This window comes from Octopus sinensis, linkage group LG14 (assembly GCF_006345805.1).
Source record: "Octopus sinensis linkage group LG14, ASM634580v1, whole genome shotgun sequence".
NCBI classification, from domain to species: Eukaryota; Metazoa; Mollusca; class Cephalopoda; order Octopoda; family Octopodidae; genus Octopus; species Octopus sinensis.
This window is the reverse complement of record NC_043010.1, coordinates 22759724-22764992: the sequence shown is the minus strand read 5'-3', so window position 1 is coordinate 22764992 and position 5269 is coordinate 22759724.

Genomic DNA, 5269 nt, shown 5'->3' with positions numbered 1-5269 from the left:
ACAAATATGTGAGCGTGTGTGTGTAGAAATGTGTATGCATGTATTTATGTACGCATGCGTATATGAAGCAGTAATAGGAGACATTTGAAAATCTAACCATTTCCTTTTCAAAATTTCGTCATTTAAAAAAAAATGTGTAATTATTATTATTATTAATTATAATAGGTTCTCTACTTAATAAGTTCTTAATAATAGTAAGAACTTTAATCATAAGATTCATAATAATTATGCTCGTATTTATATTGATAGAGGTAGGGATGTAGTTGCTTCAGTCGACCCCACGTCACTGTGAGGGCGCTGGTCATACATAAATTCTAAACCAAACCGTTTACTAAAAAGAACTAAAAATTTCATTGCACAGACTAAACATATTCTCGCTCTTATTCATACGATATTCATATTCTGTCATATAAATATCAATACTATATATATATATAATCTATTTTATGAAATGGTATTAAATGAGTAAAAACAAAATAGTGTCTCTCATATGAAGTTAGATGCCATTATCATAGCCTGTATCGCAACTTATATCGTAACCTATATCACAGCCTGTCAATAAGGTCGCTTTCAAATACTGAACTGCTAAAAGTAGTTTCTTTCTTTTCTCTCTGATTCTTTTTTTTTTTTTATTTTCTTTATTTTATCTTTTTGTGAGACGCAAGAAAGCTATCATTTTCTTTTTTTTTTTATTAAGAAGAAAAATGAGAAAATTGAGAATTTGTAATATTTATGCCTTTTTCAAGGGCATCAAAATTAATAACTCGCGTCCCGTCCTCAATTCGGCTTGACCTCTTTTCCACTTGGTCTTTCTTCAGCTCTCGTTTCTAATTATGGTTTCTCCCCGTTAATTTTTCCTCTTTTTTTTTTTTGTTTTAGGCAAGACCAAATAGTTTGCTTTAAAGAGTTGATATATTTATAGTGAAGTGAGATTAGCGATAATGAATTTCTAATAAAATTACCAACATAAATAAAATAGCCATATCCAAGGATTTTCTTTTTTAAATCGGTGAACGAGCAGCTTAACTCTTTTGTGCTACATCTTTCACTCCCATTATGATAATGGTAATGAAAGAGAGATACCTGATGATGATGATGATGATGATGATGATGATGATGATGATGATGATGGTAGTGGTGATGATAATAACTGTTTCTAATTTAGGCCCAAGGCCAAAACTTTTGAGGGGAGGGGGAGTGTATGGTCGATTGCCAGTACTTCATTTACTTTTTCTTTTCTTAATTCTATTTTTGACCAGTACTTCATTTATTGTTATTTTTTCTTAATTCAATTTTTTCTTTCTATAGATCGCAGAAGGATGAGAAGGCAAAAGTCGAACCTGCGCGAAGACTTGAACACAGAACGTAAAGGGACGTAACCAAATATGGAAAGACATATTGTCCGGTACTTTACAGATTCTATCTCGTCTCGCCACCATTTAATAATAATAATAATGATGATGATGATGATGATGATTTATGCTATTTGTTTGAAAAGCACAAGGCCGTAATTTTTAGAATGGGGGTAGAAGCGATCAAACCGATACCTGCTTTTTGACTGGTATTTTTTTTTTTTGTATTTTATCGACCGGACGAGAGGCAAAGTTGACTTAGGCGAGATTTGAAGTCAGAAACGTTAAGTGACTACCACTAAATACCACAAGGCATTTTTTTCTTTTTTTTTCTAAAGCTCTCGCGATTCTGCCATTTCAAATAATAATAATAATAATAATAATAATAATAATCGAGAGTTCAGAAGCCAATGCGGTTTATGTTGCTTTTATTATTTTTACTGAATATCCCCCCACATACACACTTGGAATGTTTCTTTTTATTTTATTTGTTTGTTAGTTTAGTTCATGATTTGCTTGTGTCCAATAATAGACCTGCGTGTTCTTATTCCTGTTCTTTGGAAGGATCTTTATTTTTTTTTTTTTTTTGTCTCCTTCCTCTCTCCATCTGCCTTTGACGTCAATGTCCCGTATCCTCTTGTGGACGGCACTCAGATCTACAGACAAACACACAGACAGACAGACAAATAGACTGAAAAAGATGCAATGATTTCTAACATTCACACAAGTCTATATATTTAGGGAAGGCGGGAGGGTGGCTAAGAGTCCACTAAATCTACCAACTATGACTGGTACTCAAAAACAACGAAAAGAAACCGAATCAACCCAGAAAGGTAAATTTAAATATATCTTTTCATTTTTATTGTTATTTCAACGTTTCTACTAAAATTCGAACTTGCGATATCGAGGTTCACAACTCAGTTATTGAATTAACCATAATTAATCTAAGCAACAGCAGCAGCCCTTAATAAATGAAGTAATTAGTTGGTTGTTGGTGATTGTTGTTGTAATTATGGCGTTGTTGCCGGTGGTGATTGTTATTAACTTTCAACTCTTCCCCTCCCCCTCACTTCCTCTTCATCGAGCTGGCCCATGACCGAACATGTTCTACCGAAAGAGTGGAATTTTAAGGGTGATTTAGCTGCTATTTAAAGTCCCATGACTGCCTAGAAAGGTTATTTGCAACCTACGGTACTCAGCCACGTTTGACTCTTTACGTTTTATGCGTAAACGGTCGCATTTTATGATCTCAAGTTTCATTTCCTTCTCTCTCATTCCCTCTCGCCATCTCCCGCTCAAATCTTTATAATTTGCCAACTTTAATACACAGTGTAACCTGTACTTTTTGCGAAGTTTGTTAAATTACTCTTTCAACCGTGTGACCCGTTACCAAAAAGAGCTTACCCAAACCTGTCATAGAGAGGTTCTCTATATTTCTAATTTAGGCAGAAAACCGCCAGAGATTTATATAGAGGGAGAACTGGGGAAAAAACTATATTCTGAGGTATCTACTATTCCTCTACTGTCAGCATTAGCAGCGGTGTTGATTTACACTCCAGGCACGAAGGGAAACTGTATCGAAGACTTGAAGCAGACATCTGGTCTTGCGGCATGCTTTCTATCATAATTCTTTTTGTCACTCTAGCGCTCATAAATGGAATCAACTGGTTTCGACCATGTGATCAAGGATGAATATATATAAGCGTGTGGTATGTCTGACTGGCCTTTTAATCAAATATATTCATGGAATTTCTGTAAAGAGAGATTTTAGAATCCTGCCAATAAACGCCCATAGTGGACTTCAACTTACAATCTATATATTCACTCGGCCTTTACAACCAGCCCCTTTGTCTTAATTTCTTATCCACATTGCCAAATATAATTTAAAAGGGGCAGGAATGTCGTGAGTAAGGGTAAAATATTCATGTTTTTGGTTGGGAACGGAAGTGTCCATCGGCTTCCAATTTAGTTCATTTGGAAGGGGTTGAAGAAGTCTTAGGGCCATATGAAGGTGACTGCTAAAGATGCTATAAAACCGTGACTTAGGAAGCCTGTGGACCTATTTGTCGTAAAAATATTTTTTACATTTCGTCATATTATGATGAGCGGTGAAAGAAGCTTCTTTGGTACAGCACTCGGATTTGAAGAGACCAAAATATGGCCGACCTCCCGATCTAACATAGCGTAACAATGATACAATCGGAAAAGAAAACCCGTTTCTTGCATTACTGTTATAAAAAGATGAAATAGAATTGAATAAAGTAGAGAGCGTAGGTGTAATAGACGGTCAGTATGACTCCATCAAACTCAGTAACAGTTCAACATTTTGAGAGCGAAAGTGTTCAAATTGAAGTCAATCGCATTTGACAGCTTAACCGACGGAGGTTTTCTTGCCCAAGAAAATTAGGTCGTGTTTTTTTTTAGCACGGAGTCATCGTTTGGTTACTGAGAAGCGATAGTTCAAGAAAGAGCTTGCCAAAATTGAGGTGCGTCATATTAGCTCGTGAGTCTATGTAAAAGAGATGTTCCTTTAAAATCTTCCACAGGCTTCTCTACTGAATTGTTAACATTTTAAATAATCTAATAGATGTGTATTTTTATTCGATTTAGCAGATATTTTTTTCTGAGTGAAAATTACCAAATCTTTAAAAAAAAACATTTGAAAACAAGAAAAGAAAAAATGCTGAGGCGTTTTTTTTTTATTAAATAAGATGTTACGTAAATAACATAAAATATGGTTTCGTCTCTGCCGTCAAAAACTATGATCAGTTCTGGTTAATTCTAGGCGATTGATAAGTTCTCATTTCTGAGAATGGGGTAGGCAAGATAGAACCATATTAACATTGATGCCTACTAGTAATCTAAAACGGTTAAATTGTTCCTCACATTCTACTTTTTTCTTTTCTATTTTATGTACTTTATTTAATAATATTTTAAATCTGATTTATTCTTTCTTTAACTCATGAGCCTAAAACGTTATCTCAGAGACGAAATAAAACAGAACTTTTAATTATATATAATTCCGGTGTGTGTCTTTCGGAAGAGATTCATCCTCGTATATTCTTATATAAAATCGGATGTGTTACTATTTAGCTCCCATGTTCGTGTCAAAACAAACCTACAACCAAAAGTATCCCAGCCATGACTGTCCCACCTGCTGAAGGGTGTGTAGGACTGCGAACGTAACCTTCCCTTCAGTTATCATTCGATGGGCACTCCAGCCGAACAGCAGCGTATTACCAGCACTTTATAAATAAATATATCCCATTGAACAGAGGTCCTCCACTAAAGCAGTATATTACTGGTACTTCTAGATAAGGAAATTAGCCAACTGAATGGAAGGGGGCTCTAACCAAATGATATAAACATTGCTATCTTATTTTTATTGACTTTGGGAGTGGAAAATGAAAGGTAAAATCGAAACAACATAGCGTATTTTAAACGCGGGACGCAAAACAACCAAGTGAGATTTTAGATATATACGTTAAATTAGTCGATTCGTTCTACCATCTTCTATCAACTTACCATCATATTTTAGGTAATATTTCGATACATTGTTGTTGAAGCACACTATCGATGAGATAGGTTTAAATCGGGAGCCAGTTCTTCTTATATCACGTGTTAACGTCTTCTAGCGACTTTCCGTTGCGAATTTCTTATGTGAAAATATATCACCAACTCAACTAAAGAAGCAGATCTCTGAAACAAACAGGACAGCAACGCTTTGCATTAATTACTGATGAGAGTCAACGAATTCAAAACGACATCGTCCAGTTGCTTGTTCTTTTACGGTCTACGGTGTGGTTGTATGATAAGCATCAGACACCTTTATGACTGTCTTATTTAGCTAACAAATTTAATTAATTAATTAAATTAATTTAGAATAAGTGATGGATATAAACCTTTATGATTTAGAG